The sequence below is a fragment of the Bombus pascuorum genome, unplaced genomic scaffold (assembly GCF_905332965.1).
Source record: "Bombus pascuorum unplaced genomic scaffold, iyBomPasc1.1, whole genome shotgun sequence".
Classification (NCBI taxonomy): Eukaryota; Metazoa; Arthropoda; class Insecta; order Hymenoptera; family Apidae; genus Bombus; species Bombus pascuorum.
In genome coordinates, this window is record NW_026869749.1 from 431,821 (window position 1) to 451,103 (window position 19,283).

Below are 19,283 nucleotides of genomic sequence, written 5' to 3' on the forward strand. Positions count from 1 at the left end.
ATTACGTACTAACGTAGAACGTTATATACTAATACGTAATGACGTATAACGATATATACTATTACGTAATAACGTGTAACGTTATATAGTATTACCTGATGCCGTATAACGTTATATACTAATACGTAATAACGTATAACGTTATATACTATTACGTACTAACGTATAACGTTATATACTATTACGTAATGACGCATAACGATATATACTATTATGTAATGACGTATAACGTTATTGAGTATTACCTTATAACGTATAACGCTATATCCTATTACGTACTAACGTATAACGTTATTATCTAGTACGTACTAACGTGTAGCGTTATATAGTATTACCTGATGCCGTATAACGGTATATATAATTACGTACTAACGTATAACATTATAAACTAATACGTAATGACGTATAACGTTATATACTATTACGTACTAACGTATAACGTTATATACTATTACGTGCTAACGTATAACGTTATATACTATTACGTGCTAACGTGTAACGTTATATACTATTACGTACTAACGTATAACGTTATATTCTAGTATGTAATGACGTATAACGTTATATACTAATACGTACAACGTATAACGTTATATACTATTACGCAATGACGTATAACGTTATATACTAGTATGTAATGACGTATAACGTTATATACTAATACGTACAACGTATAACGTTATATACTAATACGTAATAACGTATATCGTTATATACTATTACGTACTAACGTGTAACGTTATTATCTAGTACGTACTAACGTGTAGCGTTATATAGTATTACCTGATGCCGTATAACGGTATATATAATTACGTACTAACGTATAACATTATAAACTAATACGTAATGACGTATAACGTTATATACTATTACGTACTAACGTATAACGTTATATACTATTACGTGCTAACGTATAACGTTATATACTATTACGTGCTAACGTATAACGTTATATCCTATTACGTACTAACGTATAACGTTATATTCTATTACGTACTAACGTGTAACGTTATATAGTATTACCTGATGACGTATAACGTTATATAGTAATACGTAATGACGTATAACGTTATATATTATTACGTAATAACGTATAACGCTATATTCTATTACGTACTAACGTAGAACGTTATATACTAATACGTAATGACGTATAACGATATATACTATTACGTAATAACGTGTAACGTTATATACTAATACGTAATATCGTATAACGTTATATACTCATACGTAATATCGTATAACGTTATATACTATTACGTACTAACGTATAACGTTATACACTATTACGTAAAGACGTATAACGTTATATACTAATACGTAATAACGTATAACGTTATAAACTAATACGTGCTAACGAATAACGTTATATACTATTACGTACTAACGTATAATGTTATATACTAATACGTAATGACGTATAACGTTATATACTATTATGCAATGACGTATAACGTTATTGAGTATTACCTTATAACGTATAACGTTATATCCTATTACGTACTAACGTATAACGTTATATTCTATTACGTACTAACGTGCAACGTTATATAGTATTACCTGATGACGTATAACGTTATATAGTAATACGTAATGACGTATAACGTTATATATTATTACGTAATAACGTATAACGCTATATACTATTACGTACTAACGTAGAACGTTATAAACTAATACGTAATGACGTATAAAGATATATACTATTACGTACTAACGTATAACGTTATTGAGTATTACCTTATAACGTATAACGTTATATCCTATTACGTACTAACGTATAACGTTATTATCTAATACGTACTAACGTGTAACGTTATATAGTATTACCTGATACCGTATAACGTTATATACTAATACGTAATAACGTATAACGTTATATACTATTACGTACTAACGTATAACGTTATATACTATTACGTAATGACGTATAACGATATATACTATTATGTAATGACGTATAACGTTATTGAGTATTACCTTATAACGTATAACGTTATATCCTATTACGTACTAACGTGTAACGTTATATAGTATTACCTGATGACGTATAACGTTATATAGTAATACGTAATGACGTATAACGTTATATATTATTACGTAATAACGTATAACGCTATATTCTATTACGTACTAACGTAGAACGTTATATACTAATACGTAATGACGTACAACGATATATACTATTACGTAATAACGTGTAACGTTATATACTAATACGTAATATCGTATAACGTTATATACTCATACGTAATATCGTATAACGTTATATACTATTACGTACTAACGTATAATGTTATATACTAATACGTAATGACGTATAACGATATATACTATTACGTACTAACGTATAACGTTATATACTATTACGTAATGACGTATAACGTTATATACTATTATGTAATGAAGTATAATGTTATTGAGTATTACCTTATAACGTATAACGTTATATCCTATTACGTACTAACGTATACCGTTATACTGTATTACGTACTAACGTGTAACGTTATATAGTATTACCTGATGACGTATAACGTTACATAGTAATACGTAATGACGTATAACGTTATATATTATTACGTAATAACGTATAACGCTATATTCTATTACGTACTAACGTAGAACGTTATATACTAATACGTAATGACGTATAACGATATATACTATTACGAAATAACGTGTAACGTTATATAGTATTACCTGATGCCGTATAACGTTATATACTAATACGTAATAACGTATAACGTTATATACTATTACGTACTAACGTATAACGTTATATACTATTACGTAATGACGTATAACGATATATACTATTATGTAATGACGTATAACGTTATTGAGTATTACCTTATAACGTATAACGCTATATCCTGTTACGTACTAACGTATAACGTTATTATCTAGTACGTACTAACGTGTAGCGTTATATAGTATTACCTGATGCCGTATAACGGTATATATAATTACGTACTAACGTATAACATTATAAACTAATACGTAATGACGTATAACGTTATATACTATTACGTACTAACGTATAACGATATAAACTAATACGTACTAACGTATAACGTTATATACTATTACGTGCTAACGTATAACGTTATATACTATTACGTACTAACGTATAACGTTATACTCTATTACGTACTAACGTATAACGTTATTATCTAGTACGTACTAACGTGTAGCGTTATATAGTATTACCTGATGCCGTATAACGCTATATATAATTACGTACTAACGTATAACATTATAAACTAATACGTAATGACGTATAACGTTATATACTATTACGTACTAACGTATAACGATATAAACTAATACGTACTAACGTATAACGTTATATACTATTACGTGCTAACGTATAACGTTATATACTAATACGTACTAACGTATAACGTTATACTCTATTACGTACTAACGTGTAACGTTATATAGTATCACCTGATGACGTATAACGTTATATAGTAATCCGTAATGACGTATAACGTTATATATTATTACGTAATAACGTATAACGTTATATACTATTACGTACTAACGTATAACGTTATATACTATTACGTAATGACGTATAACGTCATATACTATTATGTAATGACGTATAACGTTATTGAGTATTACCTTATATCGTATAACGTTATATCCTATTACGCACTAACGTATTACGTTATTATCTAATACGTACTAACGTGTAACGTTATATAGTATTATTTGATGCCGTATAACGTTATATACTATTACGTACTAACGTATAATGTTACAAAATAATACGTAATGACGTATAAAGTTATATACTATTACGAACTAACGTATAACGTTATAAACTAATACGTACTAACGTATAACGTTATATACTATTACGTGCTAACGTATAACGTTATATACTAGTACGTAATGACGTATAACGTTATATACTAATACGTAACAACGTATAATGTTATATACTAATGCGTAATAACGTATACTGTTATACACTATTACGTACTAACGTGTAACGTTATATACTTTTACGTACTAACGTATAACGTTATATACTATTACGTAATGACGTATAACGTTATATACTATTATGTAATGACGTATAACGTTATTGAGAATTACCTTATATCGTATAACGTTATATCCTATTACGTACTAACGTAAAACGTTATTATCTAATACGTACTAACGTGTAACGTTATATAGTATTACCTGATGCCGTATAACGTTATATACTAATACGCAATAACGTATAACGTTATATACTAATACGCACTAACGTATAACGTTATATACTATTACGTACTAACGTATAACGTTATATACTATTACGAACTAACGTGTTACGTTATATAGTATTACGTAATGACGTATAACGTCATATCCTATTACGTACTAACGTATAACGTTATACTCTATTACGAACTAACGTGTAACGTTATATAGTATCACCTGATGACGTATAACGTTATATAGTAATACGTAATGACGTATAACGTTATATATTATTACGTAAAAACATATAACGATATATACTATTACGTACTAACGTATAACGTTATATACTATTACGTAATGACGTATAACGTTATATACTATTATGTAATGACGTATAACGTTATTGAGTATTACCTTATATCGTATAACGTTATATCCTATTACGCACTAACGTATTACGTTATTATCTATTACGTACTAACGTGTAACGTTATATAGTATTATTTGATGCCGTATAACGTTATATACTATTACGTACTAACGTATAACGTTATAAACTAATACGTAATGACGTATAACGTTATATACTATTACGTGCTAACGTATAACGTTATATACTATTACGTGCTAACGTGTAACGTTATATACTATTACGTACTAACGTATAACGTTATATACTAGTACGTAATGACGTATAACGTCATATACTAATACGTAACAACGTATAACGTTATATACTATTACGTACTAACGTGTAACGTTATATACTATTACGTACTATCGTATAACGTTATATACTATTACGTACTAACGTATAACGTTATGTACTATTACGTAATGACGTATAACGTTATATACTATTATGTAATGACGTATAACGTTATTGAGTATTACCTTATAACGTATAACGTTATATCCTATTACGTACTAACGAATAACGATATTTTCTAATACGTACTAACGTGTAATGTTATATAGTATTACCTGATGCCGTATAACGTTATATACTATTACGTACTAACGTATAACGTTATAAACTAATACGTAATGACGTATAACGTTATATACTATTACGTACTAGCGTATAATGTTATAAACTAATACGTACTAACGTATAACGTTATATACTATTACGTGCTAACGTATAACGTTATATACTAATCCGTAATGACGTATAACGTTATATACTATTATGTAATGACGTATAACGTTATTGAGTATTACCTGATAACGTATAACGTTATATCCTATTACGTACTAACGTATAACGTTATTATCTAATACGTACTAACGAGTAACGTTATATAGTATTACCAGATGACGTATAACGTTATATACTATTACGTACTAACGTATAACGTTATACTCTATTACGTACTAACGTGTAACGTTATATAGTATTGCCTGATGACGTATAACGTTATATACTAATACACAATGACGTATAACGTTATATATTATTACGTAATAACGTATAACGCTATATACTATTACGTAATGACGTATAACGTTATATACTATTACGTACTAACGTATAACGTTATATACTATTACGTGCTAACGTATAACGTTATATACTATTACGTGCTAACGTGTAACGTTATATACTATTACGTACTAACGTATAACGTTATATTCTAGTATGTAATGACGTATAACGTTATATACTAATACGTACAACGTATAACGTTATATACTTATACGTAATAACGTATATCGTTATACACTATTACGTACTAACGTGTAACGTTATATAGTATTACCTGTTGTCGTATAACGTTATATACTATTACGTACTAACGTATAACGTTATAAACTAATACGTAATGACGTATAACGTTATATACAATTACGTACTAACGTATAACGTTATATACTATTACGCAATGACGTATAACGTTATATACTAGTATGTAATGACGTATAACGTTATATACTAATACGTACAACGTATAACGTTATATACTAATACGTAATAACGTATATCGTTATATACTATTACGTACTAACGTGTAACGTTATATAGTATTACCTGATGACGTATATCGTTATATATTATTACGTAATAACGTGTAACGTAATATAGTATTACCTGATGACGTATAACGTTATATACTATTACGCAATGACGTATAACGCTATATACTATTACGTACTAACGTATAACGTTATAAACTAATACGTAATGACGTATAACGTTATATACTATTACGTACTAACGTATAACGTTATAAACTAATATGTATTAACGAATAACGTTATATACTATTACGTACTAACGTATAATGTTATATACTAATACGTAATGACGTATAACGTTATATACTATTATGCAATGACGTATAACGTTATTGAGTATTACCTTATAACGTATAACGTTATATCCTATTACGTACTAACGTATAACGTTATATTCTATTACGTACTAACGTGTAACGTTATATAGTATTACCTGATGACGTATAACGTTATATAGTAATACGTAATGACGTATAACGTTATATATTATTACGTAATAACGTATAACGCTATATTCTATTACGTACTAACGTAGAACGTTATATACTAATACGTAATGACGTATAACGATATATACTATTACGTAATAACGTGTAACGTTATATACTAATACGTAATATCGTATAACGTTATATACTCATACGTAATATCGTATAACGTTATATACTATTACGTACTAACGTATAACGTTATACACTATTACGTAAAGACGTATAACGTTATATACTAATACGTAATAACGTATAACGCTATATTCTATTACGTACTAACGTAGAACGTTATATACTAATACGTAATGACGTATAACGATATATACTATTACGTAATAACGTGTAACGTTATATACTAATACGTAATATCGTATAACGTTATAAACTAATACGTAATGACGTATAACGATATATACTATTACGTACTAACGTATAACGTTATATACTATTACGTAATGACGTATAACGTTATATACTATTATGTAATGAAGTATAATGTTATTGAGTATTACCTTCTAACGTATAACGTTATATCCTAATACGTACTAACGTATAACGTTATATACTATTACGTACTAACGTATAACGTTATATACTATTACGTAATGACGTATAACGTTATATACTATTATGTAATGACGTATAACGTTATTGAGTATTACCTTATATCGTATAACGTTATATCCTATTACGCACTAACGTATTACGTTATTATCTAATACGTACTAACGTGTAACGTTATATAGTATTATTTGATGCCGTATAACGTTATATACTATTACGTACTAACGTATAATGTTACAAAATAATACGTAATGACGTATAAGGTTATATACTATTACGAACTAACGTATAACGTTATAAACTAATACGTACTAACGTATAACGTTATATACTATTACGTGCTAACGTATAACGTTATATACTATTACGTACTAACGTGTAACGTTATATACTATTACGTACTAACGTATAACGTTATATACTATTACGAACTAACGTATAACGTTATAAACTAATACGTAATGACGTATAACGTTATATACTATTACGTACTAACGTATAACGTTATATACTATTACGTACTAACGTGTAACGTTATATACTATTACGTACTAACGTATAACGTTATATACTATTACGAACTAACGTATAACGTTATAAACTAATACGTAATGACGTATAACGTTATATACTATTACGTACTAACGTATAACGTTATATACTATTACGTACTAACGTGTAACGTTATATAGTATCACCTGATGACGTATAACGTTATATAGTAATACGTAATGACGTATAACGTTATATATTATTACGTAATAACGTATAACGTTATATATTATTACGTACTAACGTATAACGTTATAAACTAATACGTAATGACGTATAACGTTATATACTATTACGTACTAACGTATAACGTTATATACTATTACGTACTAACGTATAATGTTATATACTAATACGTAATAACGTATATCGTTATATACTATTACGTACTAACGTGTAAACGTTATATAGTATTACCTGATGACGTATAACGTTATATACTATTACGTAATAACGTGTAACGTTATATACTAATACGTAATATCGTATAACGTTATATACTCATACGTAATATCGTATAACGTTATATACTATTACGTACTAACGTATAACGTTATACACTATTACGTAAAGACGTATAACGTTATATACTAATACGTAATAACGTATAACGTTATAAACTAATACGTACTAACGAATAACGTTATATACTATTACGTACTAACGTATAATGTTATATACTAATACGTAATGACGTATAACGTTATATACTATTATGCAATGACGTATAACGTTATTGAGTATTACCTTATAACGTATAACGTTATATCCTATTACGTACTAACGTATAACGTTATATTCTATTACGTACTAACGTGCAACGTTATATAGTATTACCTGATGACGTATAACGTTATATAGTAATACGTAATGACGTATAACGTTATATATTATTACGTAATAACGTATAACGCTATATACTATTACGTACTAACGTAGAACGTTATAAACTAATACGTAATGACGTATAACGATATATACTATTACGTACTAACGTATAACGTTATATACTATTACGTAATGACGTATAACGTTATATACTATTATGTAATGAAGTATAATGTTATTGAGTATTACCTTATAACGTATAACGTTATATCCTATTACGTACTAACGTATACCGTTATACTGTATTACGTACTAACGTGTAACGTTATATAGTATTACCTGATGACGTATAACGTTACATAGTAATACGTAATGACGTATAACGTTATATATTATTACGTAATAACGTATAACGCTATATTCTATTACGTACTAACGTAGAACGTTATATACTAATACGTAATGACGTATAACGTTATATATTATTACGTAATAACGTATAACGCTATATACTATTACGTAATGACGTATAACGTTATATACTATTACGTACTAACGTATAACGTTATATACTATTACGTGCTAACGTATAACGTTATATACTATTACGTGCTAACGTGTAACGTTATATACTATTACGTACTAACGTATAACGTTATATTCTAGTATGTAATGACGTATAACGTTATATACTATTACGTACTAACGTATAACGTTATATACTATTACGAACTAACGTGTTACGTTATATAGTATTACGTAATGACGTATAACGTCATATCCTATTACGTACTAACGTATAACGTTATACTCTATTACGAACTAACGTGTAACGTTATATAGTATCACCTGATGACGTATAACGTTATATAGTAATACGTAATGACGTATAACGTTATATATTATTACGTAATAACATATAACGTTATATACTATTACGTACTAACGTATAACGTTATATACTATTACGTAATGACGTATAACGTTATATACTATTATGTAATGACGTATAACGTTATTGAGTATTACCTTATATCGTATAACGTTATATCCTATTACGCACTAACGTATTACGTTATTATCTAATACGTACTAACGTGTAACGTTATATAGTATTATTTGATGCCGTATAACGTTATATACTATTACGTACTAACGTATAACCTTATAAACTAATACGTAATGACGTATAACGTTATATACTATTACGAACTAACGTATAACGTTATAAACTAATACGTACTAACGTATAACGTTATATACTATTACGTGCTAACGTATAACGTTATATACTATTACGTGCTAACGTGTAACGTTATATACTATTACGTACTAACGTATAACGTTATATACTAGTACGTAATGACGTATAACGTCATATACTAATACGTAACAACGTATAACGTTATATACTATTACGTACTAACGTGTAACGTTATATACTATTACGTACTATCGTATAACGTTATATACTATTACGTACTAACGTATAACGTTATGTACTATTACGTAATGACGTATAACGTTATATACTATTATGTAATGACGTATAACGTTATTGAGTATTACCTTATAACGTATAACGTTATATCCTATTACGTACTAACGAATAACGATATTTTCTAATACGTACTAACGTGTAACGTTATATAGTATTACCTGATGCCGTATAACGTTATATACTATTACGTACTAACGTATAACGTTATAAACTAATACGTAATGACGTATAACGTTATATACTATTACGTACTAGCGTATAATGTTATAAACTAATACGTACTAACGTATAACGTTATATACTATTACGTGCTAACGTATAACGTTATATACTAATCCGTAATGACGTATAACGTTATATACTATTATGTAATGACGTATAACGTTATTGAGTATTACCTGATAACGTATAACGTTATATCCTATTACGTACTAACGTATAACGTTATTATCTAATACGTACTAACGAGTAACGTTATATAGTATTACCAGATGACGTATAACGTTATATACTATTACGTACTAACGTATAACGTTATACTCTATTACGTACTAACGTGTAACGTTATATAGTATTGCCTGATGACGTATAACGTTATATACTAATACACAATGACGTATAACGTTATATATTATTACGTAATAACGTATAACGCTATATACTATTACGTAATGACGTATAACGTTATATTCTAGTATGTAATGACGTATAACGTTATATACTAATACGTACAACGTATAACGTTATATACTTATACGTAATAACGTATATCGTTATACACTATTACGTACTAACGTGTAACGTTATATAGTATTACCTGTTGTCGTATAACGTTATATACTATTACGTACTAACGTATAACGTTATAAACTAATACGTAATGACGTATAACGTTATATACAATTACGTACTAACGTATAACGTTATATACTATTACGCAATGACGTATAACGTTATATACTAGTATGTAATGACGTATAACGTTATATACTAATACGTACAACGTATAACGTTATATACTAATACGTAATAACGTATATCGTTATATACTATTACGTACTAACGTGTAACGTTATATAGTATTACCTGATGACGTATATCGTTATATATTATTACGTAATAACGTGTAACGTAATATAGTATTACCTGATGACGTATAACGTTATATACTATTACGCAATGACGTATAACGCTATATACTATTACGTACTAACGTATAACGTTATAAACTAATACGTAATGACGTATAACGTTATATACTATTACGTACTAACGTATAACGTTATAAACTAATATGTATTAACGAATAACGTTATATACTATTACGTACTAACGTATAATGTTATATACTAATACGTAATGACGTATAACGTTATATACTATTATGCAATGACGTATAACGTTATTGAGTATTACCTTATAACGTATAACGTTATATCCTATTACGTACTAACGTATAACGTTATATTCTATTACGTACTAACGTGTAACGTTATATAGTATTACCTGATGACGTATAACGTTATATAGTAATACGTAATGACGTATAACGTTATATATTATTACGTAATAACGTATAACGCTATATTCTATTACGTACTAACGTAGAACGTTATATACTAATACGTAATGACGTATAACGATATATACTATTACGTAATAACGTGTAACGTTATATACTAATACGTAATATCGTATAACGTTATATACTCATACGTAATATCGTATAACGTTATATACTATTACGTACTAACGTATAACGTTATACACTATTACGTAAAGACGTATAACGTTATATACTAATACGTAATAACGTATAACGCTATATTCTATTACGTACTAACGTAGAACGTTATATACTAATACGTAATGACGTATAACGATATATACTATTACGTAATAACGTGTAACGTTATATACTAATACGTAATATCGTATAACGTTATAAACTAATACGTAATGACGTATAACGATATATACTATTACGTACTAACGTATAACGTTATATACTATTACGTAATGACGTATAACGTTATATACTATTATGTAATGAAGTATAATGTTATTGAGTATTACCTTCTAACGTATAACGTTATATCCTAATACGTACTAACGTATAACGTTATATACTATTACGTACTAACGTATAACGTTATATACTATTACGTAATGACGTATAACGTTATATACTATTATGTAATGACGTATAACGTTATTGAGTATTACCTTATATCGTATAACGTTATATCCTATTACGCACTAACGTATTACGTTATTATCTAATACGTACTAACGTGTAACGTTATATAGTATTATTTGATGCCGTATAACGTTATATACTATTACGTACTAACGTATAATGTTACAAAATAATACGTAATGACGTATAAGGTTATATACTATTACGAACTAACGTATAACGTTATAAACTAATACGTACTAACGTATAACGTTATATACTATTACGTGCTAACGTATAACGTTATATACTATTACGTACTAACGTGTAACGTTATATACTATTACGTACTAACGTATAACGTTATATACTATTACGAACTAACGTATAACGTTATAAACTAATACGTAATGACGTATAACGTTATATACTATTACGTACTAACGTATAACGTTATATACTATTACGTACTAACGTGTAACGTTATATAGTATCACCTGATGACGTATAACGTTATATAGTAATACGTAATGACGTATAACGTTATATATTATTACGTAATAACGTATAACGTTATATATTATTACGTACTAACGTATAACGTTATAAACTAATACGTAATGACGTATAACGTTATATACTATTACGTACTAACGTATAACGTTATATACTATTACGTACTAACGTATAATGTTATATACTAATACGTAATAACGTATATCGTTATATACTATTACGTACTAACGTGTAAACGTTATATAGTATTACCTGATGACGTATAACGTTATATACTATTACGTAATAACGTGTAACGTTATATACTAATACGTAATATCGTATAACGTTATATACTCATACGTAATATCGTATAACGTTATATACTATTACGTACTAACGTATAACGTTATACACTATTACGTAAAGACGTATAACGTTATATACTAATACGTAATAACGTATAACGTTATAAACTAATACGTACTAACGAATAACGTTATATACTATTACGTACTAACGTATAATGTTATATACTAATACGTAATGACGTATAACGTTATATACTATTATGCAATGACGTATAACGTTATTGAGTATTACCTTATATCGTATAACGTTATATCCTATTACGTACTAACGTAAAACGTTATTATCTAATACGTACTAACGTGTAACGTTATATACTTTTACGTACTAACGTATAACGTTATATACTATTATGTAATGACGTATAACGTTATATACTATTATGTAATGACGTATAACGTTATTGAGTATTACCTTATATCGTATAACGTTATATCCTATTACGTACTAACGTAAAACGTTATTATCTAATACGTACTAACGTGTAACGTTATATAGTATTACCTGATGCCGTATAACGTTATATACTAATACGCAATAACGTATAACGTTATATACTAATACGCAATAACGTATAACGTTATATACTATTACGTACTAACGTATAACGTTATATACTATTACGAACTAACGTGTTACGTTATATAGTATTACGTAATGACGTATAACGTCATATCCTATTACGTACTAACGTATAACGTTATACTCTATTACGTACTAACGTGTAACGTTATATAGTATCACCTGATGACGTATAACGTTATATAGTAATACGTAATGACGTATAACGTTATATATTATTACGTAATAACGTATAACGTTATATCCTATTACGTACTAACTTATAACGTTATATACTATTACGTAATGACGTATAACGTTATATACTATTATGTAATGACGTATAACGTTATTGAGTATTAACTTATATCGTATAACGTTATATCCTATTACGTACTAACGTAAAACGTTATTATCTAATACGTACTAACGTGTAACGTTATATAGTATTACCTGATGCCGTATAACGTTATATACTATTACGTACTAACGTATAACGTTATATACTAAAACGCAATAACGTATAACGTTATATACTATTACGTACTAACGTATAACGTTATATACTATTACGAACTAACGTGTTACGTTATATAGTATTACGTAATGACGTATAACGTCATATCCTATTACGTACTAACGTATAACGTTATACTCTATTACGTACTAACGTGTAACGTTATATAGTATCACCTGATGACGTATAACGTTATATAGTAACACGTAATGACGTATAACGTTATATATTATTACGTAATAACGTATAACGTTATATACTATTACGTACTAACGTATAACGTTATATACTATTACGTAATGACGTATAACGTTATATTCTATTATGTAATGACGTATAACGTTATTGAGTATTACCTTATATCGTATAACGTTATATCCTATTACGCACTAACGTATTACGTTATTATCTAATACGTACTAACGTGTAACGTTATATAGTATTATTTGATGCCGTATAACGTTATATACTATTACGTACTAACGTATAATGTTACAAAATAATACGTAATGACGTATAACGTTATATACTATTACGAACTAACGTATATCGTTATAAACTAATACGTACTAACGTATAACGTTATATACTATTACGTGCTAACGTATAACGTTATATACTATTACGTACTAACGTGTAACGTTATATACTATTACGTACTAACGTATAACGTTATATACTAGTACGTCATGACGTATAACGTTATATACTAATACGTAACAACGTATAACGTTATATACTAATGCGTAATAACGTATATCGTTATACACTATTACGTACTAACGTGTAACGTTATATACTTTTACGTACTAACGTATAACGTTATATACTATTACGTAATGACGTATAACGTTATATACTATTATGTAATGACGTATAACGTTATTGAGTATTACCTTATATCGTATAACGTTATATCCTATTACGTACTAACGTAAAACGTTATTATCTAATACGTACTAACGTGTAACGTTATATAGTATTACCTGATGCCGTATAACGTTATATACTAATACGCAATAACGTATAACGTTATATACTAATACGCAATAACGTATAACGTTATATACTATTACGTACTAACGTATAACGTTATATACTATTACGAACTAACGTGTTACGTTATATAGTATTACGTAATGACGTATAACGTCATATCCTATTTCGTACTAACGTATAACGTTATACTCTATTACGTACTAACGTGTAACGTTATATAGTATCACCTGATGACGTATAACGTTATATAGTAATACGTAATGACGTATAACGTTATATATTATTACGTAATAACGTATAACGTTATATACTATTACGTACTAACGTATAACGTTATAAACTAATACGTAATGACGTATAACGTTATATACTATTACGTACTAACGTATAACGTTATATACTATTACGTACTAACGTATAATGTTATATACTAATACGTAATAACGTATATCGTTATATACTATTACGTACTAACGTGTAACGTTATATAGTATTACCTGATGACGTATAACGTTATATATTATTACGTAATAACGTGTAACGTAATATAGTATTACCTGATGACGTATAACGTTATATACTATTACGCAATGACGTATAACGCTATATACTATTACGTACTAACGTATAACGTTATAAACTAATACGTAATGACGTATAACGTTATATACTATTACGTACTAACGTATAACGTTATAAACTAATACGTACTAACGAATAACGTTATATACTATTACGTACTAACGTATAATGTTATATACTAATACGTAATGACGTATAACGTTATATACTATTATGCAATGACGTATAACGTTATTGAGTATTACCTTATAACGTATAACGTTATATCCTATTACGCACTAACGTATTACGTTATTATCTAATACGTACTAACGTGTAACGTTATATAGTATTATTTGATGCCGTATAACGTTATATACTATTACGTACTAACGTATAATGTTACAAAATAATACGTAATGACGTATAAAGTTATATACTATTACGAACTAACGTATAACGTTATAAACTAATACGTACTAACGTATAACGTTATATACTATTACGTGCTAACGTATAACGTTATATACTATTACGTACTAACGTGTAACGTTATATACTATTACGTACTAACGTATAACGTTATATACTATTACGAACTAACGTATAACGTTATAAACTAATACGTACGAACGTATAACGTTATATACTATTACGTGCTAACGTATAACGTTATATACTATTACGTGCTAACGTGTAACGTTATATACTATCACGTACTAACGTATAACGTTATATACTAGTACGTAATGACGTATAACGTTATATACTAATACGTAACAACGTATAATGTTATATACTAATGCGTAATAACGTATATTGTTATACACTATTACGTACTAACGTGTAACGTTATATACTTTTACGTACTAACGTATAACGTTATATACTATTACGTAATGACGTATAACGTTATATACTATTATGTAATGACGTATAACGTTATTGAGAATTACCTTATATCGTATAACGTTATATCCTATTACGTACTAACGTAAAACGTTATTATCTAATACGTACTAACGTGTAACGTTATATAGTATTACCTGATGCCGTATAACGTTATATACTAATACGCAATAACGTATAACGTTATATACTAATACGCACTAACGTATAACGTTATATACTATTACGTACTAACGTATAACGTTATATACTATTACGAACTAACGTGTTACGTTATATAGTATCACCTGATGACGTATAACGTTATATAGTAATACGTAATGACGTATAACGTTATATATTATTACGTAATAACATATAACGTTATATACTATTACGTACTAACGTATAACGTTATATACTATTACGTAATGACGTATAACGTTATATACTATTATGTAATGACGTATAACGTTATTGAGTATTACCTTATATCGTATAACGTTATATCCTATTACGCACTAACGTATTACGTTATTATCTAATACGTACTAACGTGTAACGTTATATAGTATTACCTGATGCCGTATAACGTTATATACTATTACGTACTAACGTATAACGTTATATACTATTACGTAATGACGTATAACGTTATATACTATTATGTAATGACGTATAACGTTATTGAGTATTACCTTATAACGTATAACGTTATATCCTATTACGTACTAACGAATAACGATATTTTCTAATACGTACTAACGTGTAACGTTATATAGTATTACCTGATGCCGTATAACGTTATATACTATTACGTACTAACGTATAACGTTATAAACTAATACGTAATGACGTATAACGTTATATACTATTACGTACTAGCGTATAATGTTATAAACTAATACGTACTAACGTATAACGTTATATACTATTACGTGCTAACGTATAACGTTATATACTAATCCGTAATGACGTATAACGTTATATACTATTATGTAATGACGTATAACGTTATTGAGTATTACCTGATAACGTATAACGTTATATCCTATTACGTACTAACGTATAACGTTATTATCTAATACGTACTAACGAGTAACGTTATATAGTATTACCAGATGACGTATAACGTTATATACTATTACGTACTAACGTATAACGTTATACTCTATTACGTACTAACGTGTAACGTTATATAGTATTGCCTGATGACGTATAACGTTATATACTAATACACAATGACGTATAACGTTATATATTATTACGTAATAACGTATAACGCTATATACTATTACGTAATGACGTATAACGTTATATACTATTACGTACTAACGTATAACGTTATATACTATTACGTGCTAACGTATAACGTTATATACTATTACGTGCTAACGTGTAACGTTATATACTATTACGTACTAACGTATAACGTTATATTCTAGTATGTAATGACGTATAACGTTATATACTAATACGTACAACGTATAACGTTATATACTAATACGTAATAACGTATATCGTTATACACTATTACGTACTAACGTGTAACGTTATATAGTATTACCTGTTGTCGTATAACGTTATATACTATTACGTACTAACGTATAACGTTATAAACTAATACGTAATGACGTATAACGTTATATACAATTACGTACTAACGTATAACGTTATATACTATTACGCAATGACGTATAACGTTATATACTAGTATGTAATGACGTATAACGTTATATACTAATACGTACAACGTATAACGTTATATACTAATACGTAATAACGCATATCGTTATATACTATTACGTACTAACGTGTAACGTTATATAGTATTACCTGATGACGTATATCGTTATATATTATTACGTAATAACGTGTAACGTAATATAGTATTACCTGATGACGTATAACGTTATATACTATTACGCAATGACGTATAACGCTATATACTATTACGTACTAACGTATAACGTTATAAACTAATACGTAATGACGTATAACGTTATATACTATTACGTACTAACGTATAACGTTATAAACTAATACGTATTAACGAATAACGTTATATACTATTACGTACTAACGTATAATGTTATATACTAATACGTAATGACGTATAACGTTATATACTATTATGCAATGACGTATAACGTTATTGAGTATTACCTTATAACGTATAACGTTATATCCTATTACGTACTAACGTATAACGTTATATTCTATTACGTACTAACGTATAACGTTATATAGTATTACCTGATGACGTATAACGTTATATAGTAATACGTAATGACGTATAACGTTATATATTATTACGTAATAACGTATAACGCTATATTCTATTACGTACTAACGTAGAACGTTATATACTAATACGTAATGACGTATAACGATATATACTATTACGTAATAACGTGTAACGTTATATACTAATACGTAATATCGTATAACGTTATATACTCATACGTAATATCGTATAACGTTATATACTATTACGTACTAACGTATAACGTTATACACTATTACGTAAAGACGTATAACGTTATATAC